The sequence below is a fragment of the Amblyomma maculatum genome, chromosome 10, assembly GCF_055883805.1.
Source record: "Amblyomma maculatum isolate TAMU_Amacu chromosome 10, ASM5588380v1, whole genome shotgun sequence".
In the NCBI taxonomy this organism is placed as follows: Eukaryota; Metazoa; Arthropoda; class Arachnida; order Ixodida; family Ixodidae; genus Amblyomma; species Amblyomma maculatum.
The window spans coordinates 160,309,500-160,335,525 of NC_139353.1; positions in this window are offsets into that span (position 1 = coordinate 160,309,500).

A 26,026-nucleotide genomic window follows, 5' to 3' on the forward strand; every position below is an offset into this window, starting at 1 on the left:
CGAATAGAGACAAGTGATTCTAGGGCATCTCCACTGAGGCGCATTGCAAATTGTCTACCTTTCAGGAAAGAGTTTACAAAATTTCGTACACTAAGTGGTAAGTGGAGGACGTCTACATAATTCAGAATGGTAGCATGATTGATACTGTTACGGACTTGTTCTCAAGCAGAGCACGGAGAAGGGAAGAAGGAAGAAGAAGAAGAATTATGCGCACCCGTCCGACCTTCCAAAATTTTTCCAAATTTTTGCTTCACATTTTTTCTTTCAATAACTTTTGTGATGCGTGGCGTGACATGGTCCATAGGGTCACGAAGAGTCGGACACGACTGAACGCCTGAACTGAACTGAACTGAAAGCTTATGTTTTTGTTTAATTGTCAATTACTTTATTACACTAATTCAGTTTGTGTAGGACATTTGGCAGTCCACACTGAACCCTGGCCAATCCCCCTTCTTGGGTGTGTGCCAAATATCAAGGCAGACCTTTTGTCTTGTGGCACCTGTGTTGCTCCCTGCTGTCCGTGTGTCCCTGGCGTACTGAACCGGTTAGAAAGTCTCGATCGCGGCGCTAAGGGCGTAACATTGTGGTAGAGGAGCCGGGTAACGATCCCTGGCGCTAAATACAGCACCAATACAACTGGAGCCTCGCCGGAGTCGTCGCCTTGCGGGCCTCGAACCGTAAACCAGCGCCATGCAATCAGCCAAAGACCCGCAAGCAGCCCGTGGTGACGCGGTGATCCAGGCTGAGGACTGGCCTGCGGGCGCAGCGAACAGTTCCTCGCATCCCTATCGGGATCCTCGGACTTTCGCGGGAGCGGCAGGCGAGGACGTCGACGAGTGGTTGACCCACAACTAACTGGTGAGCCGCTACAATCGATGGGATGCCGCCGCTCAGCTGCAAACGTGGTTTTCTTCCTAACACATACCGCTCTTGTTTGGGTTGAACACCACGAAGACTCTCTTACCACCCGGGGCCGTTTCGTTACCAAATTGCGCCAGTGCCTTGGCGACTGCCTTGCAAGAAGGAAGCGGGCTGAACACACGCTTGCGCACAGAGCTCAGCTACCTGGGGAAACATGCGCAATTTACATAGAGATCTTGAAGCAATGCAAAACAGCAAGCGCTAATATGACCAAGGAAGATCTAATAGGACATCTTCTGAAGGGCATCGCAGATGATGTTTATAATTTTCTAATTGCCAAAGGTGACCTGAAAGCCGTCTGTGATGTATTTCGGCACGTTCGCACATTCGAGACATTGAAGACTCGTCGCATAACGCCACAATTTGGGCACCTCGCCAACGTTCCATCTGTGGCGAGCATTCAAGACAGCTTCATGGACTTGTCGTCGACGATACGGCAAATAGTTCGCGAGAAACTGCAGCGGTTCGAGCCCCTCGCACCGTGTTATCTTCCATGCCCTCTGACATTGTCGGCTCTCGAGGGCCTCGCTCCTTGCTCCCATCGATGCCCGTTCTGAATTGTATCAATACGGCACACGCCGACGCTTGCTCCAACAATCCGACGCCAAGGTTCGGTAGCCCTGGTCACCCGCCTCGCTATGACTCACATCCGACTAACTTCTTGTCGCCCTACGATCGGCACTATGAGTACCATCTTCAACCACCACCTGCTCGCTATTTCCGGCGTCCAGCCCGAAGGCCTGAAGATGAGTTTCGCTACCCAATGCGCCCTGCCACCTCGAAATCCTCCAGGGAACAAGGATTTCGTCGCACAATTCCCCCGTGTGCCGCCGCTGCGGCATTGAGGGGCACATAGCTCGATACTGCCGCAGCCGCCCACTCACCCGTTACGATTGGCCCGTCCAACATGCTCCGCCACGTAACCGTTTCTACGACTCATTAAATCATATTTCAGCGCTCGCTATCAGTATGTGTTTATAAATCAGTTCCCTTCTCATATGGTTCCTATTAGAAATGGAGTACCCCAGGGCAGACTTCTGGGACCTCTTTTATTCAACATATATATCAATGACATATCCAACATAAGCAGTTTAGTTAAATACATCATATATGCAGATAACACAAGCTTGTTCTTCTCTTCGCGGGACATTAAAGAACTAACCTACAACGCAAATACAACTTTGACGTCATTATCAGGCTGGTCGTCGCTTAACTCAATAAAGATAAACAAGGAAAAATCTAAGGCTTTATTATTCCATCCAAAGGGGCAACACATAATCAATGTGCCAATCCTCTATTTAGCCAACGCTCCCATTGAGTATGTACAAATATATACCTCACTTGGTGTCGTGTTTTCAGCCACTATGTCCTGGGATGCCCATGTGAGCAAAGTCTGCACAGCTCTCTCTAAATATGTCGGAATTATTGCATGGAATAAGTATATTCTTTCTGTCAAGACAAAGCTGCACCTTTACTGCGCGTTCTTTTATTCCTATGTATCGTATTGCTTCCTTGTCTAATCCTAATTCTGCAGAAAAGAGTACTTCGTGTAATTGCCAACGTGCCATATGCCGCACATACAAGTCCGATCTACCTGCAATACAAAATAATACCGATAAACAAAATGATTGACTACAGGTTTGCATCCTTCTATAAAAAAACAACGGCCAATAACAACACATTCTTTTCTAACATGGTGGTACTTACACGACACCAAACGCCGTATACGACGCGAAAAAGCCCTACCTACTCTTTACCGCGATGCCGAACAAATTACGGTCTTTCTACGCTAAAATATATACTTAAACACACCGTTTTATGACCAGTTGCATAGTAGGTCTTCCGCAGCTATTCGAAACACATTCCTTGAATAAATTGATTGTACTGTGCTTCTGCAAACATGTATTGAATATTAACGTTATGTAACCACTATGTTTCTTTTCCCTTTCTTTTTCTTTTTCTGTCTTTTTATTCCTGAACGTCCGATGTACCCTGATAATTTTGAGTGTATGCGTCAGATGTACCGAGATAATTTTGAGTGTATGCGTCTTTTACCTTCTATTTCTTCCGTGTGTAACAAGTGAATATCAATCTCGCCCTTTCAGTCGCTACAAAACTGCCTCTTTGTAGGGGTGGCGAGGCTTGTCAAGCGGTCGTAATGTCTGCTTTTATCTTGCCGCCCTCAGTTATTTTGTAAAGAAACCTAGCAATAAACTGTTGATTGATTGACTCTCCTTGGCAATGGCCCTCATCTTCGTATGAATATCCCCAGACCGATGGACCGCGCAGCCGCTCTATTGGTTCCGAACGAAGTGTCTCACCACCACCTGCCTCTTCTGCGCACCGCTTTCCGTCAGCACGGCCACGGCGGCGTCGCCATCGCCTTTGACGGAAAACTAGTCAGCGCGGCCGCTGGAGGTCAGGCCGCTGGAGACTGTGCGCTGCCTGTATAAATTCCTCCATCTGTTGTTATGTTAAAGAACACGGTCTATGTGCTTGTGGATGGTGCGGCGACAATGACTTTAGTGGATACGGGGGCAACCATTTCAATAATTAGTTTATCGTTTAAGAAGCGGTTAGGACTCAAAGGTATGTTTGTTTGGGACAGAAATGGGAATTTCCATGGCGCGGGTGGTGATGTGCTGCGTCCCCTGGGAATGTGTAGTGCTTCGGTGTCCCTGGGTGGAACGGTATTCGCAGCGGAGTTTGCAGTGCTTCCGCGATGCACGCATGACATAATTCCAGGCATTGACGTTTTGAGAATGTGTGGCGCTACGGTCGACTACCGCTCAGGGTAACTCTGCGTTGATGGTTCCCTCCCTTTTGGACTTTTAGAGAAGCCATACGTGCGTGAGGATGTGTTCCGCGTAACAGAGGATACCAATGTGCCAGCCCTGTCTATGCTGTGCGTCCCAGTTTTGTGCCCCAGCCGTGCCTCCGACTCCTTCGACGCTACAGTGGCACCGCTTCAGTCTACCTGTGCAAAGAAATACATTCTGGTTCCTCATTGCCTACTGTCGGTGGCCAAGGGCTGCTCACGGCTGTGGGCCATCAATTGTTCTTCGCAACCTGTAGTTCTGCTTGTGAATATGAAGATTGCGACGTGCAGCCAAGACGACACTCCGTCGGTGGCTTTCGTCACTGATGCACCTGGCGGAACTGCTGCCGCTCCAGCCCCTGACTCACAACTGCATCGGACGATCAGCCGCTCTCTAACCAGTGAACAGCGTGACGCTTTGGATGCCTTACTGGTCAAGTATTCTTTCATCTTTGATTTTTCGGAGCCCAGCGGTTCACGGTGCATTCCCGTGACACGTACCCGGCATCGCATTGACACCGGCTACTCACACCCAATTCGACAGAAGCCGTACAGAGTGTCGCCAACAGAACGACAGGTCATCAGTGAGCAGGTTCGGGATATGCTGGAAAAGGGTGTTATTCAACAGTCATGCAGTCCTTGGCCGGCCACTGTAATTCTGCTGAAGAGGAAAGATGGTACATGGCGCTTTTGCGTCTACTATCGCCGCCTTAATGCTGCAACAAAGAAAGACGTGTATCCGCTTCCCCGGATCGATGACGCCATAGATTGTCTGTTCTCCGCATCATACTTTTCAACCGTCGATCTGCGATCGGGATATTGGCAGATCCCTATACACACTGATGATAAAGAGAAAACGACTGTAATCACGCCCGTTGGCCTGTTTGAATTTAATGTAATGCCTTTCAGGCTCTGCAATGCTCCTGCAAATTTCGAGAGATTTATGGACGCGATCTTACGTGAACTAAAATGGCAATTATGCATGTGCTACCTCCATGATGTCGTCATTTTTGACCGGACTTTCAATGAGCACAATGAACGCCTCGCTCTAGTGCTGGACTGCTTCAAAAACGCCGGTCTAGTACTCAAACCGAAGAAGTGTCGCTTCGTTGAGTGTCAGATGTTTGTACTAGGGCACCTCGTCGATCGTGAAGGGGTCACACCTGACCATCAAAAGACCGCAGCCGTTGCATCGTTTCCAACACCTCAGAACGTGAAGGAACTTCGAAGTGTCCTAGGACTGCGCTCATATTTCCGCCGCTTCATTCCCTGTTTTGCTGACATCGCTAACCCGCTCACGTGCATTCTCCACAAAGACTTCCACAAAAAAGCTTCGAGTGGACATCAGAGTGTTACTCTTCTATTTGCCAACCCAAGTTTTTACTGACATCACATCCGATTCTCCGGCATTTCGACCCTTCTGCTCCAACGGAACAGCACACAGACGCCAGTGGTGTTGGCATTGGTGCTGTGCTTATTCAGCGTTACGGCGACAAGCAACGTGTTATTGCTTACGCCAGTCGTTCGTTAATCAAAGCTGAACGCAATTACACAATTACTGAGCAGGAATGCCTCGCTGTAGTTTTCGCCTTTCAGCGGTTTTGCTGTTATCTATACGGGCGAACCTTCACAGTGGTCACTATCATCATTCCCTGTGCTGGCTGATAAACCTCCGTGACCCAACTGGACGTCTTGCAAGGTGGGCAATCCGTTTAAAAGAGTTCGATTACACAGTTTCGTACAAGAGTGGACGCCAGCACGCTGACGCGGACTGTCACGTTTACCGCTTCCCACGACGGAATGTGACGCCGACAATTTTGATCATTACATCGCTGCGGTTTTACCTCCATTCCTCAGCACCCGTACGTTCCGCACTGAGCAGATGAAAGACAAGAATCTCCAACCATTATTTACCGCTGCAAGGGACCCTACAGCTTCCAGTCCCTATTGTATACGGGGTGTTCTTTTGTACAAAAAGGACTATTCTGCCACTGGTCTCCGCTACATTCTGGTGGTGCCCTTCAGCGTACGCTCCTCTGTATTGCGCGTTATGCACTACGACCTCACTTCGGGACACCTGGGGTCGGCACGGACACTCTATCCCATCCAAGAACGTTTCTACCGAGAAGTATGTGGCTAGCTGCGCTCAGTGTGCGAGTCACAAACGCCCCACTGGCACTCTTCCTGGTCTCCTTCATCCTGTGACGCCTCCAAGATCCCCTTTTGAGAAGGTCGGGGTAGACCTCTTGGGACTGCACTGATTACCACACTCGTTACTGTGAGACGGCAGCCCTTTTATCGGCTACTGCACACCAAGCTCTCCTCCTGCTGCACTCTGTTATACTGCGCCATGGACCTCCGCGAGTGTTGATCAGCGACCGAGGTTGTCAATTCACCGCTGATGTTGTCGGAGAACTCCTTTGTTTGTGCCAAACGCATTTCCGACATTCTACACCTTATCGTCCGCAAACAAATGGGTTGACCGAGGGAACCAACCGGACACTAACCAACATGATTTCAATGTACGTCGCCGCCGACCACAAGGACTGGGACTATGTGCTACCATTTATAACATAGATGCATACAATACCGTCCAACAGGAAACAACAAGTTACAGTCCGTTCTTTCTCCTCTATGCCCGGTCACACACACCCTCGACACACCCTCGACCCCATCCTCCCGTTCTCCACAGACGACGATCCTGGGATTGCTGAAATCCCCTGCCGGGCTGAAGATGCCCGCCGGCTGCCTTAGAACTCTCGCCTCACAAAAGCGCTCAAAATCTCGCTACGACGACCACCATTGCCACGTCACCTACCTCTCTGGCGAGATTGCCTGGCTTTGGCTTCCACTAAGGAAACGTGGCTTAAGTCAGAAACTGCTCGCGCACTATATCGGTCACTATGTTATTCTCGAGACAATTAGTGACCTCACCTATCGGATTGCGCGCCTTTCCAAAAGTGGCTGACGTTCTTCACGAACTGAGCTTGCTCACGTCGCGCGTCTGACACCCTGTCATCCTCTTGCCGACGATTGACTCGCCCAGAGGGTTTCACCTGCGACGGGAAAAGTATTACGGACTTGTTCTCAAGCATAGCACGGAGGAGGGAGTCATAGGGCCTTGCAAGGTGATGATGCAAGAGCACCCATTCCCCGTGACGAGCTTGGATCACACCATGAGAAGACCAGTAGAGCTCACGCTTAAGTTCAGCCTGGTCCTCGTAAGCGTCTACGTTGTAGACAATACAGCGTTGTTGGTCGGAACCATCAAGATAGACCTTTACCGGAACCGAAACTTCGCGTGTTACTGAAATGCACTTAGGTGTTTGCAGACATCAACAGCAGCCAAACTCGGGAGCCACACAGCAATTATTTTCGACTTCTTGGCCGTGAATCCACGGAAACCCTTGGTTTCAAGATATGCGTCCAGGTTAGCCAGAATACTATTCGGTATCTGAGTAAGGCACTTTGTTGTCAGAGCCTTAATGGTCACTTTAAAGGATGCTGATTCGGATGTCGAAAATACCGGATGATTAGTCGTTTTACAGGAACGCTTGCCTTGTGAACGGTTGTTTGCGGAAGATGACCACGGTGCACTGTCTTCTAAAGGACGCTTGTGAGCACCACGCTGTGCCGCCCGCCCAGATGATAGCGCTGAAGACATGTTCATTGGCGAGCTCGACTGATCACGCACATCGGTGGGAACTCCATCACCAATTGGAGACTGGTTAGCCATTCCCGGCCTCTGCCCTGGGGACAGATCACTCAGACCTGGTGTGCCTTTTGAGACGGTAGGATATGTGCTGCAGCCGATGGACCAGGAGCAGAATCCAGGAATTGGTACACAGGCTCAGATATCAATAATTGTGCGGTCAGTAATACCATCGAGACAGGCGGCGCCGATCAAGGCATCTTCGTCAGTGTGCCCCCGAAGGCACTAGGCCTAGCCCTGGAGCGCCGTTCAGCTGCGCTCCGTGACTTAATATTATTATTACTATTCATATTTCATTATTATTATTATTGTTTTTGAATCGCTGAATGTAAAGCGCTCTGACACACCGCACAGCGCCACTGCACACTGCAAACATCACAACTATGCTGAAAATAGTCACTTCTAAAACTATAAAAAAAAAACAAAAGAAAATGTATTGCCACATGCAAGCAACAATCTCTTTTGTCAGGCTTTTTTTTTCAGCTTGAACAAGACTGGCCGCTTGGCTACGCATGGCGCTGCTCATGGAGAACGTTTCCCCATTCGAAAGCCTTCGTAGGCAGCGAAATAATAGCTGATATTTCTTAAGTTGAGTAAAATATTTAGATAAATATTTAACCATATACAAATCGAACACGAAAATACAAATATGTTAAGAAAATGTCATAAAAATCATTCCATTTTAACATTGTTCGACGAAGTCGCTTGATCCACCTTGAAGCCGTAAATCGAGAAGCTATGAGGACCATAACATGCCTTCCACGACTCACACCGGTCGTAGCGTTACAGGAGAATGCGCAGCTCAACACCATCGATGAACTGGTACTGCAGTGCCATGATACTCGCAGACTCAAGGCCACTTTGTCACATTCCACGCAAGCACTGAGGGCGTATGCAACGTCACACATTATTCTTTAGCCGCCTGCGCCCCCAGTTCTCCCTCCCTAGAAATTTGTACAGTTAGGAGACAACAAGCCAACTGTAATCCGCAGATCAATGTCTGACAACTCGGCATCGTTGCTTCGCCAGATATTTGAAGAGCAAGATACTCACCTGCCTCAAGACTCCATTGTAGTGTACGTGGATGGAAACCTGCAAGGCTGTGAAGCCAAAACAGCAATCTACTGTCCACGAAGATCTACCCTGAATCAGACCACTACGTTTCAGCTTTCGAAACCACTTACATCTTTCTGCGCTGAGCTCGTTGCAGTTCAAGATGCACTCTGTTCCGTGTCTTCCATAACCATGCTTCCTGCAGCCCACGTTGTCAAGCGGACTGACGCACTTCAAGCAGCACATTTGCTCCGACGTGTCACCCGCTGCCCTAAAATTTTCCAAGACATCCACCAGCTTGCGACGCGTATCCCACAGTCAGTACGCATTGAGTGGATCCCACGGGACCTGCTGCCTTCCAAAAGTCAAGCTGATTTAGCGACCCGCCTCGTGAACCAAGACGCATCAATCCCATGCCTCCTTGAAGTGGACGACGCTACCCTCCTTTTATAAAGAAAGGAGGCGCTGCACACGTGCCCTTATCCCTCCGTGTGCGGTATTTCTTCCCCACGGTCTCACCCGTGCAGAGGAGGTTGCGCTTAGGAGGATCCGGTCGGTGTTGCCCTCACATCAGTTGTCACTAGGACGTGGTCATACTTCCAACACTTATATCCCCGCTCAGGGTGCCCGATCTGTAAAAACGAAGATGTTGAGGCCGAAATTCACCACTTGCTGTGGGACTGCCCAGCACTCAAACCAACAGAAATCCGACACCTTAGGATAGCTGGCCTTTCAGCAACCAATCCTGCCTCATATATCGCTTGGACGCAGGAACCTCATCATCGCTCATTCCTGGACTTCATAAAATCGGCCAACCTTTTTCTAATCATTTAATCATTTATTCATCCTTCATCTCATATACCCTACTGATGCCTTGAGGCAAAAAATATCAATTAAAAAAAAGTCGCTCTGACTCAAATGGCACTTGTATAGCAGCCTGGGCACTATTTTCGACAATTCGCCATTTTGCTCACAATGTGGTGTATGCGTGACGTTTGTAGTAGGACGGTGCCAGGTTACGTAAGCACACAATCGGGTTACGCATTCTGAAGAAACAGAAAAAAAGTGATTGAAAAAAAGCACTGTTGTCTGCTGCTGTGTATTGGCGTCAAGTATGAAAAACGGCAATGTTCCGGGAAACGAGCCGCTGCGGCGGGTTCCGATTTGGACGCCTAGTGTTGCAGTGAGGGCGAGTGAAACATGTGGCGTTGCGGTCTCTGTGTGTCAGGACACTTGCTATCCGACATTCGGCAGCAGCTACGCACGGAGAGGCTGCGCGAGTTTCAGCTGAACAGCGAGAACTCCAACGCAATATTCGCAGTAGAATGGTACAGAATGGGAGCGGAAAGTTGCACAGCTACTCATAAGCGCCGATGGCCTCTCACGCTCACTTATCAGCGGCTTTTAAATGGAGGAACTAAAACGCCTAAGGACCTAGTCGTACACAGAAGGAATCGATTTATTTCCGAAATATAGCGAAGTACAGACGTATAGCACTGACGGAGAGGCGGCCGCGCAGAAGGCATGGTTCATGTCCGAGGAGAACAGTCGCAGTCTCAAAGTATCAGTTACTGTTTGGTAGTGACTGTGCTGCTCAGCTTTTTCTAACAGCCACATTATGACCAGCTACCGTCTGGTCAGCATGCACGTTAACTTAGGTTTTTAACATCTTGTGTCGGCTTGAGTTGCGTAGAGCGCGGAAAACAGCGCCGAGAGAGAGAGAGTGCGTGTCGGTTATGTGTGTGTGTATCTTCCACAGACACATAATCGACAGATTGGAATAAATAGGCTGGGCTTTAGTAGTTCTAATAAACTTTCAACTGTCAAACCACACTTCACGACAAAGGCTAGCTCATCGTTGTCTTCTGTAATACACCTTTTTACACGTTCCAACAGTTTGTCGTGCGGTAGACTGTAATCAAAGGTGATGACAAGGTACTTTCTTCGAATTGCAGACCGAATTGCGGATTGGTGGTGGAAATATACTTTGAATAAGCTTCCAAGGAAAGAAAAAGATACCGCTGAGAGAAATAGCGGAGGTGTCAATCTCACGGATCAGGCGATTCCCAAGCACGTTTTTGATGTTTTAAATAAGGGACCTAGGTGTACGGTGCAACCAAAGGTTGACGCTGCTGATAGTTTGAGCATGATTCACAAGGTGGCCTCAAAAGTCTACGGAGAGGATAGGGAAGCTTACCTGTACCAAGGTTTGGAGGCTGCCTCTGCGTTCTCACATGGTCGAGGTTCTAAAAGAGCACAGCCCAGTCCACAAAGAGCCATGGAATGGTTGAAGAGTATGGATCTGCGACTGATTCTCACCGATAAGACGGGAGAGTTTGCTGTCATGCACAAAAATGATTACCAGGCCAAGGCGAAGGAAGGGATATTAAAAATCTTCGGGTCAAAAAGAAAGACCTCTAGGAGACAACTTTGTTTAGCCCGTAAGCAAGCGGCTGATATTTTCCAAGAGGTAGGCAAGGAAGCATTAAGAAAGGGAATTAAGAGACGCAAGAAGCTGACCCGGACACCATTCTTTACTGTCAAGACACACAAGGAGGGAAACCCTTTCCGAGTCATCGTGGAGGACCGTTCCACATGGCAGCACAGCAAAGCTTCATTTCTCCAGAAGTACATGAATTGTCTCCCTATAGGAGACCCCTTTTTTGGTGAGAAATTCAGGTTAGCCGATTGGATTTCTTCAACAGGCCGCGCCTATCAAGTGTTTCTCTGTTGACGCAAAAGATCTGTATTACAACATTCCACAGCATTTGGCCATCCTCGCTGTCGAAGACGCAATAGATGTCTACGGTGCAGTGAAGTTTCAGAATGAAAGTGGAATGAGCACTGACCGCTTTTAGGTCTTTTGAAGCTCTACCTCCGATCCTTGTATGTTGAGTTTGAGTGAAGTGCTTTGGAGCAAAAAGATGGAATTTGCATACTTTAATTGCTCCTATATTGAGTGACGTTTCCTTGCTAAGAATGAAGCTGGAGTTGCTAAGGCATTTCGATATGTCGATGATTTTTTGGTTTGCCTGCCGTATGAAGATTACACAGAGAGCAAGGTTGAGAGCATTGTGGCACTATTCGCTAAATCACATCCGGGGCTTGAGTTCACCTTTGAGCAACCAGAAAATGCACAGATCCAGTGCCTGGATATCAGACTTGTGCTGCACGAAGACCACACATGGTTTGGTGGGACACGAGGGGCAAAAGGCCTTCTTCCATACGACTCCGGTCATACTAAGTTGATCAAGAGGGGGCTGGCTGTGTCTTGTTTACGGCAGGCTATAATCAAATCCTGCCCGCACTTGATGGGCGACAGTGTCAACATGCTGATTGAGAGGTTGAAACGAAGCGGATATCCGAGGAGCATGCTGATATCTGTGGCTGAAAGCTGCTTGAAGAAGATGCGACCCCGAAGAAGAGAACGTAAAGAGACTGAAAAGAGAAGGCAAGTTGTTGTCCTCCCCTACGTACATGGCGTACAGAAGATAGCGAGCCGATTCGAAATTAGGGTCGTGCTATCCGCACCAAACAAGTTAAAAAGTATGTGCAGGGAGGTGAATGAAATGAGAGAGACTAAGGAAGGATGCAGAGTACTGCACAGGGAACGATTTGTCAAATGCCGCACGGTGTCGTGTACACGATCCTCCTGACATGTGGGAAGGCCTACGTGCGGCAAACAGGCCGATGCATCAATGAAAGGCTAAGGAACACAGAAATTCGTGCGCCACATTGTCTGCTCCAGGAAACCTGGCGACCCATTGCTCCCGGTGTAAAACGGAAGACAATCAAAAGGACTTGAGGGGCGCCCATTGTGTACCAAGGTCACCTAAACCAAGGTGGTGGCAGGCGCAAAAGAGAGATTTGAAAGAGAAATTATTGAAGCCTTCAAGATGATTTCGGTGGAAGAAGGGGAATACGTGAGTGTTCCGTCGGTGGCGCTCAGCAGCAAGGAGTTGATACTTCTCCGTTTGGACAATGTGACAAGAAAGACCTAAGTTGTCATTATTTTCTTTTAGTTTTCATTTAATTTTTTCATTCTGAATTTCTTCGCATATTTTTCTGAATCTTTTGTTTACTTCTTCTTCATATTGTTACCCCACGTTTTGTGTGAAGCTTTCTTCTTCTCCGTAGCACACAAACTGGCAGTTGGTAGCGGGCGCATCATCAGTGTTAACGTCCTGGTCTAATTTTCTTGTGTGTGTATTGTTTTTTTTTTGTGTATAACCATGCAGCGCCGGAGGTTGTCGGAGTTGCAATGTGTGTGTAGATAACACGCTCCATTAACTTTGAAAAAATGCTTGTGAGGGATATGGGACGATAGGTATGGCGTGAAGATGGCGAACCTTTTTTAGGAACTGGAATCACCTTGCCTACCTTCCAGTCTTGAGGCAACACTCCAGATAATAACGGTTGCTGAAAGATGGGCGGCAGAATGATACTTGTGATATTTTCGGTGTTATTTAGCAGTCTACAGTTGATGCCATCAACCCCGGCTGAGGAAGAGACCTTTAAAGAATCAATTAGTTTCGCTATTTCGTTGGCATGAAAAGTTATGGGAGGCATGACAGGTGATTGTATCGCAGAAAATCAGGAAGTTCATCTTTAGACTCGTTAGTATAAATAGATAAAAATACGGAGTTCAGAACTTCTGGTACATCTTTATCAGGAAATAGGATTATTTCTGTCATCAAGCAGAGATACGTGATTGTTACGCGATGGATGAACAATTTTCCAAAACTGTCTAGGGTTTGCCCGCAGCATGCTGGGCAACGTGTTGTAATAAAAGCTTTTCTTTGTTTTGGCGGCAAGTGTCTGAAATGTTCTGTCGATGATGTGATATTTTTCCCACAAAACTGAAGTGTTTAAGCGTTTAGCTGCTCGATAGTACCGTTTCTTTTTGTTGTTCATTCGTTTTAGGGTAGCGTTAAACCACGGCGATGTGAGTCGTTGCATAACAGTTATAGTGGGAATGTATGTGGTGATAAGTTCATGCATTTTATTCTTGAAAAACGACCAGTTAGTTTCGACAGAGCGAGTATTGAAGTCTGTTAAGTACCACGTCGTAAACTCGGACAACTTATCATTTATGCCTCCATAATTACCCTTATGACAGAGCGTTAGTTTCTTTTTAGCCTTTTTTGTGCGAGGTAGCTGGCCTTGTAATGAAGCTTGTATTATTTTGTGATCGCTCATACCGGGTAAGTACTTAGGGGACGAGACGTTGTCGGGGTGGAAGTTAGTACCAAGTCGAGTATGTTCGAAGAATGGTTATCTTCCCTGGTAAGGGCAGAAACAACCTGTGACAAATTGAACGTGAGGCATGCGTTTAAAAATTTGCTTCCAGTGTTGTTTTTGGCGATTGTTAATGTGACATCAGTCCATGAGATAGCAGAAAAGTTAAAATTACCCGAAATAAGAACGGAAGCGTGGGGATATGACGAAGTTAAGGAGTGGATAGTGTCGTAGAAGGTATTAAAAAACGAGGCATTAGCATCTGGGGGGCGATAGAAGACTCCGATGATGACGGGAGGGTAAGAGATGTTGCAAATTATAAAAACAGCTTCTAACGGGCAATGTATGTTAATTACGGTGCAATGTATGCTATGATGAGCAGCTATCAGTAAACCACCGCCTCGTCTATTTACACGATCGCGTCGGAAGATATTGAAATTGAGAAGAAATGCTAGAATCTCGGAGTCATGGATAGGCGTGTTTAACCAGGTTTCACTGAATGGCACAAGTTTGCTATCTGTTGTGTCGATAAGGTAGCGAAGTTTGTCAAGCTTGGGCATTAAGTTCCTTATGTTAGTGTACAGAAACGGAACGGCTTTGGTGCTTGAAATCGGGTTAGCTTTGGATTGTAGTTATGGGGTACGTGGGACGAATTTCTTCGTGGCACGGTTAAAAGTATATGTTTCATTGTCAGTAATGAGTTTATCATGACGCAGCTTGAATTTTTTCGGTTGTACCTTGCCGTATCCAACAAGATGTTTTCGCGCGATACGGGTGTTGGGTGAGTAGTCCTGGCTTATGCGGTAATCTGTGTTTTTCAGATTATTAGCGCTTGAAAGCATCTTTTCTTTTGTCTTGAAGTGAGCGAATTTTACGATGACAGGTCTGGATTTGTTCGCATCAAATTTTTCTAGTCGGTGTTCGCGCTCAATATCCATCGGTGTGATGTCGATCCCTAGTTTATCGCTGCGAAGATTTATGATCGCGTCTTCGGACTGGGACCAAGATTCGTTTTGTTTATTGGTTAGTCCAAAGAATAAGATATTAGATCGGCGTGCCCTGTCTTCTGAATCATCCAGCCGGCTTGTTAGTACTGATATGTCGGGGGCGTTATCTTCAGCCAGGGCCTGGACATCTTCAATTTGGGTTTTTATTACTGCAATACACGAGAATTCATTTTCGATTTTTGGTTACATTTGCCTAATGTCATCTAATATGTGCGTCGTTTTGGGTGAGCTTAGTTTGCATTGCCTTTACTTCGTTTAGGATGGAGGCTTGACCTTCACGAATTTCCTTGAGAGCGGTCAAGATGTCGCCAGACGCCTCGATTGAAGACGAACGCGTGGGAGGGCCGGGATTTAGCTCAACGTCGCCAGCTAGTGCTAGAAATTCCAACAATATGTCTGCACAGTAACGCATAATGTCAATGCAACAATTGGGGCTCGGCAGCACTAACAAGGCAGGGTAACGGGTACGCTGTGCTTATAGTGAGTATCGATTCGATACCTGAAAGGTGAGAAGCTGGCGGGCGTAAGACAACCGCATCGTTGCCATGCTGCCTAGCCCACTGAAGGCAGTGATGGGATGGGAAGCGCTTTTAGGCGGCTGTGTTGATGTCGCTTTGGATGCGATGGATAGCTTTCGGGGGGTAGAGGGTGACAAGCGCCGCGCCGACGTGTCCAGAGGCGCACTGAGGCAGCGGCGCAAAGGTCCCGCTGCGCAGTTTGGTCCAGATGATAGGTTGCGCGGCGAGGCAGGAACATCCGAATCGCCACCGCTCAGATTGGTAACTGGCCCCGCATCAGATTCGCCGATTAAGCAGTCATCGCCAGATGTCGGCAGAAAGGCCAGAAGGAACATCTGAAAAGAGAGAAGATAGCGGGCGTAAGACGACCGCATCGTTGCCGTGCTGCCGAGCCCACTCATGTGTCCCCTTTGCATTCTCAAGGATCACCGCTTGCAACTTGTACCTTCGCTGGGCGCCTATTCCACCTTGTGGATATCCCGCGTAGACCAGGGGAGTCCACGTCTGATCGCCCAGGCGACTGAGCGGAAGGCGCATTAGCCTGCCCTCAAAAGTTGTCTTGGCCACCGCTTCTCTCGCCACGAAAGTCGACCATCGAACCTCTCCTTGCACTCGCTCCACCGCTGTGCACTGCAGTACTCGGGACGCCAACCGGCCAACCGCGCTCTGTTGCACTCAAGGAACTCTCGGGTGCCCCTCGAAAGGCACAGTCCCGCATTGGCAATTGTAAGGGCTGGCACTGCTACCATCTTCCAAAACGCTCTTATGACTTCGTACCGATTAAACGACCAGAGTGACGGCACTCCAGCATGCCCCTGTACCGGGCAGTTTTCTCCTTAGCTCTCGCTCGTGTTTTACCGGGTAATCTGCTCCCGCGGACAATCTGACACCGTGCTATTTGGCGGATTTCACTCTGGCGACATGTCTCCCTTGAATCTGCCACATGTATCCGCTCTGATGGTCTCCCTCACCCCAGACTATCACCACACATTTCGTGGCACAGAAGCCCAGACGACGCTCCGTCATTCCGGATGCGCAAGTGTCCAGAAGCTTCTGTAGCTCCGCGGGTGATCCTTAGAGCACTGCGAAGTCATCCGCATACACCAATCGTGGGCATATGTTGCAAAAACCCTCTCCCTTCATCGGAGTGCTCAAGACGAAAACCGAGCCCCGAGGCCTTTAGCTGTGCTGTGACCCCTTCAACATAGATCATAAAAAGCAGCATCGCAAACGAGCAACCCGTGTTGCCAGCTCCTCCCTTCATATTAAATCATGTGGTCTAGATATGTATCAAAACTCATCAATGAATGAGTGCTGGTATTGTTCGGTGCCATTCACTTGCATCTTTCGCTTTTAACCGGCGTCGTATTAGACGCCGAAACAGCCGCTCTACGCGTGGCGCGGTGATGGCGTCGGGGTATTTTGTCCTGACGGGGCTCGTTGTTTTGCTAAAAGCAAGTTTCTTGGTTCTTTTTTTCAACCAAAGTGAACTAGAAGTCTCCCGTTTCAGTTGACGGTCGCGTTTCCGCCCGGTCGCAGATTGCGGGAAGAAAGCATCCTCCGTAGCCGAGTGCGGATCGCCCACATGTCCGAGGCGTGGAGAAGGGAAAGCAACGTTCGCGCTTCGCTGCTTGTGGAGGGCGCGTTTGCAGTTAGCGAAGGCATCTCTTCGACAGGGCCGATGCCCCGCGGCGCGTCGCGGTACGGACAACGCGTGGTGTCTGCGCGCCCATTTGCTAGCCACATCTGGAAACGTATAGCGGCACCTTGTTTGCCTCGAGGGGGTGTCGTGGTCCCTGTTGCGGGTGGGCGTTCATCGCTGCGTTTACAAGCTGTGTACGGTGCCGAGGCGGGGGCGTTTAGGGAGAGAGCAAAAACACATGTGGTGAACCTGCCTCGATTGACGAGACTCCTTCTGCTCGCGGCTTGGGAGCAAATAAACTTCGCGTTTTATTACGAAAGTAAAATTACTCTTGGTTTCAAGCCTTCAGCGTAGCGCGGCCGGTAGCCACGTCTTACCCACGTGACACTAGGGTGAGAGTTGGGCTACCAACTCAAGCGGTCGGCAGGAGCTGCCAACTTCGGTCTCTCGTTTCACATGGGACGGTTATTTCAGAATTAACCTGCTGGGACCCTGGCATTCACGTTACCCCTATAGGCCACCAAGGCACGTTTATATCGGTTGGTTAAATCGGGGCTTTATATGTAGGCTGAGGAAAGAGAAACAGAGAAGAAGAACGCTCGGTTACCCGCAGCTAATGCTTTCGCTCACTATTTGGTTCAGCAGCGTTGAACCCTTGTACTCTTTTTCTTTTCACCTGATGAGAGAGCGCAGGACGCGTGTTGCTCTGGGCCATCGCGACAGAGAGATTTTGGTCTCGACCAGAGCAAGGCACGCGGATCAGGCTTTCGAGTAGCTGTGGAGGGGGTTCACGGGGCATCCGGTATGACATTACGCTTAGTTTTATATCGTCATTGTTAATAGTCTTCTGTATATATAAAACCTATATACCAGTGCTTGAGAAGAGTCCCCTGCCTTTGCTACAGGTTTGCTTCCTACTGGCTCAGTACTTCGTTGGAAGAAAGAAGAACGGAGCAACAACCACTCCGTACAGAGAAGAAAAAGCACTCCTTACTGTGCCCGACCAAGTCAGCTGCCAGCTACTGTCTACCAGCGCAATGACCAGGATGCTTCGCTTATTTGGCTGAATCTGACACTGAATGTTTTAGTAACGGGACCAATAAAGTTATAGCATTCAAATCACAATTCATCATGTCTCTAAGCAAGCTTTGTTTAAAAAGCACAACGGAAACATGGCCTACGCTTAAGGTAGCCGTTTTATAGCATGCAAGGAATCGCCGAGACATGATCATCCTAATGGTCTGTGTTTCATGTGTTTCAGTACGTAACAATTCTGCTCCCTAAAGAAGAACTCATATCGAACATTATAAATATTTTAAAAAAGAATACGGGTCAGTTTTTAGGTTTATGTTGTCAGCACATCCTTGTTTTGCGCTTAATTAAGCACTCCTATTGTTTACAATACAAACGTGTATATCAACTCATCAACATTATTTCAGTTCATTATGTCACGTTAATCTATTTGTGTATTAATTACTTTAAAAGATCTTTTCATCAGAGGTTTTCAGTGCTTGCCGCTAAACCAGGTGTACCATGCTTTGAAACACACACTCAATTCATTAGCTATTATATTGTCACGTGGTGGTACTCCTGCACAAGAAACGACAGCGATGAATTATGCTGTAGAATTATGTCGACCTGCACCCCGACGTGACTTTCCAAGCCCTCGCCTCTACCATCCTGTTCCTGAAAGCCACCCCTTGGCCCCCGCCCGCCAAGTCTACCAACGAACCCCGAGCCCCAGGAAGTGTGACTCCTGGATGACTGCGAACAACCGGCCATTATGCTTCCACTGCGGTGAGGCCGGTCACATTCTACATCACTGCCCGTACCGACGAATCGGCCTCCGCGGATTTGCAGTCGACGCCCCACGACCCCGCCTTGGTGAACGACCTCAAGAAATCGAAAACTACTTGCGTAGCGGTGAGTTTGCGTCACCAAGCTGTCGGTTTAGGTCCCCATCGCCGTACAGGGCCAGCGTTTCGTCACCAGGCCACAGCTACAATGACAATGTGCGAGGAAGGTCCCCAAACGACCGTAGGGAAAATTAAAGGTAGCAACCTTTGGAGGTGAGGTTGCTATACGGCGAACTAACGAAGATCCTCCGCTGCCGCCGACGAGTAACGATGATGCCGCTATGACACTGGCGTTACTTATGAAGACGCACTCGACGCGTTCAGACTTCAAAGTGACACCGCCGCTCCGCACGATGTCAACATCCAAGACGACGCGACAAGACTCCAAGCCAACATCGCCGCCCAGCGAAATAACAACGATGTGCCCCCGCCGCGACCTCAGCACAAGACGAAGCAGAGACCGAACTCTGAAGCCAACACGCAATACGAGAACGCGAACGAGTGACCTCGAAGTTGCTGTCGACGGTCGGACGGTTACCGCCTTAGTGTACACCAGAGCTGACTATTCTGTCATCAGTGGAGCGTTCGCGGCCCAGCTCAAGAAAGTGATGACCGCATGGGATGGCGCGCTTATCCGCACTGCTGGTGGTAACCTTATTATGCCGTCGGGGGGATGCACCGCAAGGGTTACAGTAAATGGACGTACCTACCCTACCATCTTCGTCGTCCTACAGCAGTGTTCCCGCGACGTGATTCTGGGCATGGATTTTCTGAACAAGCATCGGGCGATCATCGACTCCCGCTCAAACCTCATCAAGCTCTCCACGAAGAATACAATACATTCCACGACTGCTTTAACGCAACGCTTCGCTATAAACGTCCTCGAAGAAGTATTGAGTATACCGCCCCGATCAAGCATCGTCGTCTCCGTGGTTGCCAGCGACATCCAAACTGCGGAAGGTGTCGTCGAAGGAAACACCCAGTGGCATTTGGAGCGCGGACTAGGAGTCGCAAGAGGCGTCGCCAGTTTCCGTCATGGACAAGCTCAAGTGCTCGTCACGGACTTCACCGAAGAATACCGACACCTGAACAAGGGTATGACGATTGCTTTCTTCGATGAGCTAGCGGACACCCGAGAAATATTCGCCCTCCCCAGCCAACTTAAAGACGATGCACCCAACCTAGCCAAGCAGCATAACTTCGACATCCACCCAGCACCTCCACCAGATGTCACGTGGTGGTGACAAGGTCGATAACACAAATGAATAGTCGGTGATTGCACTGAATTAACTCTTTATTGGGCTGACTTGCGCCCGCAAAAGAACTAAGCAACTCAGCGGCGGCGGCGATACCAACAAACGGGCTCGTCGATCGTCAAACAAAAGATGCCCGTCGCACTCGTCAACGCTCAATTTAAAGGCTGCTCGGAACATTATAGATAACGTCGCAAACTGCTACTAGCACAACCTGCAACAATGTAGAAACATACGCGAGTGACCGAAACCTTCGAGACAGATCTCGGCACATCGTTCGCCACAAAGAAAATGATAACGCGTCATATCGGGACAACGAGCATGAACAAACACGGCATACAGAATTGATAAGCGCGCCAGAATCACAATGATAAGGCCGTATGCCAGCGGCTGTCGAACAGTAACAAATAAATATTCAAACAGTTAGCGGCAATATGCCATATTCTACTTATCGGCTCACGAAAAATGTTTTCCAGTGACAGTCTTGCAGCATGCTCACAAGCTTTGCTCTCCGACACAGTGTGCCATGCAGATGTGGTGCGGCAGCAATCGAAGAAAAGAAAATTTGATTCCATGGTTAGACTTCCTGCGTCACCCATTTGCCGCCTGTTACTAGAGCGACGTGGCAGAAAAAGAGCAAAATCGGGAATGCCAAAAAATAACTATTACATTTTTACAGTTCTCTATCGTCTACCAAATGCTACTTGTTACCGTTTTAGAACATTTCTAGTAGCCTACTGGTACGCTACAGCAGAAAGTATATAACAGTTGCATCTTACCTGTACTCATCAATGGGGTGAAACGTGGAGGCCAACTAAAGGGTTCTACTTAGGTTGTGGACAACGCAGAGGGCTATGGAGCGCAAAATTGTAGGTATAACGTTAAGAGATAGGAACCGTGCAGAGTGGGTCAGAGGAATAACTCCAGGCAATGACATCCTTGTGGAAATCAATATGAAGAAATAGGCATGGGCAGGGTATGTAGTGCGAAGAGGACAGCCTATGGTCCACTTGGGGAAATAAATTTCATTCCAAGGGAAGGAAAGCGCAGCAGGGGATAATAGAAAGTTAATGGGCGGCGAAGGTTAAGAACTTCGCAGGGGTCAAGTGGATGTAGCTAGCACAGGACCGGTCTAATTTGAGAAATATATGAGTGGCCTTGTTGATGATGATGATGATCGACGTTTAGAATACGACCGAAGAATTAACTTTCCGGTAACTTGTGGAAGCAAGTTGACCATAACAATTTGTTCAATACTTCACGCATTGTAGACTTCGCAACTCGTATTCATTCGCTGTTTTAAGTTGAACGCGCCTACCTTTGCCACTGTATCGTCTTCTTCAGAATTGGATTTGTCTGATTAATTTGCGGGGTTTAACGTCCCAAAGCGACTCAGGCTATGAGAGACGCCGTAGTGGAGGACTCCGGAAATTTCGACCACCCGGGGTTCTTTAACGTGCACTGACATCGCAAAGCACACGGGCGCCTTGCTTTTCGCCTCCATCGAAAAGCGGCCACCCAGGCCGGGATTCGATCCCGGATCCTTGGGAACAGTAGTCGAGCGCCGTAACCACTGCGCCTCCCCGGCGGGGTAATTGGATTTGTCTAATGCTAAAGCTGAAACCTTTCTTCTTACTGCTGGTACTCTAACCTCATGTTAATTATCATTGTAGAATTTTCACGGTCAATGACTGATTAAATAAAATTTTAAAACACTCTGAAAAAAGTATCTATACAACCATTGAAATGTTTATTTTTTTTCGAAAGCCGCCGAAATGCAACCTGTTAACTCTGATTCGATCGCACGGATACATTCTGTGTTCTTTGGTCATGCGCATTGTCAAGAGACGCGGTTTACCATTTTTTTGTTTCTGAGGCAAGTGCTTCTATCCCGAAGGGTTCCAGCCACGCGGTTGTGTTTTTTACAATGTTCCAGGTTATGTTAGTCATCGTTCGCGGTTTTATAAATTTTTATTTGCAGGTTTTGAATTCAGCGCTAGCGAGTGAAACGAGTATTCTCAGTTCGATGACCAGAGAGAACATTTGTTGCTATTGCCCCTGAGTCGTTTAGTTCTTTAGCAAGCGCAAGTCAGCCCAGTAAAGATTTATTTCAATGTGACTAACAGTGTGTTCTCTTTTGGTGCCTACCGCCTTGTTACCACCCCGTGACATCTGGTAGATTTGCTGTACCCAGTCATCGTGACGTACCTCCGAATATGGCACCTGTCAAACTGAAATCACCCTTGGTTTTCGTCCAGCCCCGAGAGCTCCCTGCTCCCAAGGACAACCGGAAAAAAATGCGGAAGTCTGACTCGGCGTGTTCGAACGCGTGGAAAGGTTCAAAGTCTTCCTGGTTCCAAAATCATGAGACCTCATTGAAGAATTGGGAGACATTCAATACGGAGTTTTTGGTGGCCTTTGCAAGTGTCGTGTAGGAGGAAAGAGCTAAGGCCGTACTTCAATCAAGACTTCAACTCCAAAATGAGCCTGTCCTGGCTTACATTGAAGAGATTAAGCGCCTCTTTCGCCGCATCGACCCTAGGATGACCGAAGGGGAGAAAGTGAAATTTTTGATGCGAGGCAATGAAGAGCCGCTTCTTGCGGTGCTCGTCATAAATCCGCCACAAACCGCTGCCGAATTTGAAAGCGAAGCTTCCGCCGTCAAGAAGACGATGGACACCAGGATGCACCACTACGATCTACCACTTCAACCTCCCTGCGAAAGACACTACAGCAGGACATCTGCGAGCGGAGACAGGCTTCGGTCGCAGATGTGCTGACGATATCGTAAGAGATTGTAGGGGCGGAACTCCGCGGTTGCTGCCGTCATCCCAACAACCCCAGGTGTCGACGCTCGCGGATGTCGTTTGTGAAGTCCAGCAGGCACTGGACGTTCCTCAAGCGTCGACTTCGACGGCTTCAGGCTTCAGCGCAGAAAGAGCAGCGATGAATATACTGCAGTGTTACGTCGTTCTGCACCCCGACTTGACCTCCCAAGCTCTCGCCGCTACCGTCCTGTTTCCGAAAGAAGCCCCTTGCCCGACACCCGCCAAATCTACGAACGACCTTCAAGCCCCAGAAAATGCGACGCCTGGAAGACGTCTAACAACCAACCACACTGTTTAAATTGTGGTGAGTCTTGGCACATCCTCCGTCACTGCCCGTACAGGCGCCTGGGTGGCTTCGCCATCGACGCCCCATGACCTCGTCCTGGCGAGCGACCGCAGGAAATCGGCGACTTCTAGCGGAGTGGAGAGCATTCGTCGCCAAGACGTCTGTCACGATCACCATCGCCGTGCAACGCCTCATTTGCGTCGCCGGGCCGCGGTTACGTGCAAGGAAGGTTCTCAAGTCCATGTAAGTGAAAATAAAGGCAGCAACCATTGGAGCCGAAGTTCTATACTGCGAATTAAAGGTTCTTCATCGTAGACGACAAATGCCATAGACGCTACCATTACGCAAAAGCTATTTATGAAGACGCCTTCGACACTCACGCATCCAGACTTCAAAGTGACACCGGCCCTACGAAGGCAACATCGACGACACAACGCCCAGAGTCTACGTTTACATTGCCGTTCAGCGAAGTAACAACTCTGTGCTCCGGCGGCGACCTCAGCACGCGACGAAGTAGAGATCGAACACCGAAGTCAACATACAATACGAGTACACGAACATGTCACCTCGACGTTACTGTCAACGGTGGCGTAGCTACCACCCTGGTGGACACCGAGGCCGACTATTTCTCATAAGTGGAGCTTTCGCCACCCAGCTCAAGAACGTGGCTAGCACTTCGGATTGCTTGCTTATCCGCACCGCTAGGGGCAATCTGATTACACCGTCAGAACGATGCAGCGCAAGAGCAACGGTAAATGAACGCGCTTATCCTACCAGCTTTATGTTCCTGCAGCAGTGCTGCCGTGACGTGATTTTGGGCATAGATTACCTGAATGTATATTTGGCTATCATGGACCTTCGCTCAAAGCTGGTCAAGCTTTCGATGCACAACACAAAACCTGTTGCAGCAACTTTGACGCGTTTCGTTGCTCTGAAGATCATCGACGAAGAATTTAACATACTGCCACGATCAAGCGCCGTGATCCCCGAAGGTTTGGTTTTATTTGGTTTGTGGGGTTTAACATCCCAAAGCAACTCAGGCTATGAAAGACACCGTAGTGGAGGACTCCGGAAATTTCGACCACCTGGGGTTCTTTAACATGCACTGACATCGCACAGCACACGAACGCCACTCTATTTCGCCTCCACCGAGACGCAGCCGTCCAGGCTGGGATTCGATCCCGCTTCCTTGGGCACAGTAGTCGAGCGCCGCAACCACTGCGCCACCCCGGTGAGGCTCTCCGAAGGTACCAAAGATACCGAAACCATCGAAGGCGTCGTTGAGAGACATTCACTTGCTACTGGATTACTGACAGCACATTATCAAGAGGAATCGCTCTTCTCCTAAATGGACGAGGTCAGGTTAAGGTGGCTGGTTACCCTACAGAACACGGACCTCTCAACAAAAGCACGACGATTGGTTTCCTCGATGAGCTAGCAGACATACGGGATATAATTAAAAAGCCAGAAGATACACCTGACCTAGGTCGTCAGCCTATGTTTGACATAAACCTAGCCCTACCACGAAGCAGAAAGTTTAGGTACGCACGCTTTCTTGAGAGCTACAGCGAGTGCCTTTCGTCAGCATCGAAGGTGCATCGAAGAAGACGGCGTTCATAAAACCAGATGGCCTCTTTGAATTCAAGGTAATGCAATTTGGATTGTGGTCCGCACCAGCTACATTTCATCGAGTAGTGGATACTATCCTGGCTGACTTGAAGTAGAATATTTGTTCGTTATACTCTGAAGACATCGTTGTCTTCTCGTCAAACATTGAAGACCACCGGAAAAAGCTGCCGATAGTGCTGGATCTCATCAAGTCATCGGGACTAGAGTTAAATTCAAAAAAGTGCCACTTCACCTGCCTGGATCCATATTGTGAGCAAGGACAGCGTTCAATTAAGCCCGCTGAAAAATGCTGTGATTGCCCAGCTGCCGCAGCCTTCCGAAAAGAGAGCTGTGCACAGATGCATAGGGCTGTGCGCTTACTAACGCCGACTTATTAACCAAGCCGAACATTTGACACAACTTACAACGACTGAAGTGCCTTTTAAATGGGAAGCGCCAAAAGAAGAAACTTTCAAGGAACTTAAGTGCCGCTTACTGACCGCTCCTAACCCGGACACGTTGATGGAAACGTAGACAGAAATATATGCCGGCGCAAGCAGCGTTGGCCTAGGCGCAGTTCTCTTGACAGGAAAGAGGTATCGCGTACGCCAGCCGTTCACTGTCGAAAGCCGAAGCGAATTACTCGACGACCGAAAAAGAGTGCCTCCCGATCATCTGGGCAACTTCAAAGTTCCGTCCGTGCTTATACCGCTAACCACTCAAGGTTGTGAGCGATCAACACACGCTCTGCTGGCTCGCCAACTTGACAGACCGCTTCGGTCGCCTGCGCGATAGAGCTTGCGTCTCCAAGAATTTGATATCATGGTGGTCTACAAGTCTGGTCGCAAGCGTACCGACACAGACTGCTTATCCAAAGCCCCCATTGATGATACACCGCCAAACGAAAACGACGACGACGCCTTCTTGAGACTAGTAAGCGCTAGCAGCTTCGCACAACAGAAACGCTCGTACCCTGAATTGCGAAATCTGGTCGATTATATGAAAGAAAAGACCTCGTCTTCTCCTCCTGTGCTCAGGCGTCTGTTGCCCCTCGCGCCACGCAATGACATCATCGTGAAAAACTGTGAATCCAACAGGACCCTACACCGCGTTCTGCCTGCACACCTCAGAGAGGAAATTCTACATGCGCTCCACATTGAGCCAACGGCAGGACAACTCGCCCTTGAACGAGCGTTGAACCGAATTCGGGACAAATATTATTGGTCATGGAGCTAAAATAAGACGATTGCCCGTTGAGTGGAGGAAACGGTATAAACTTCTAACTC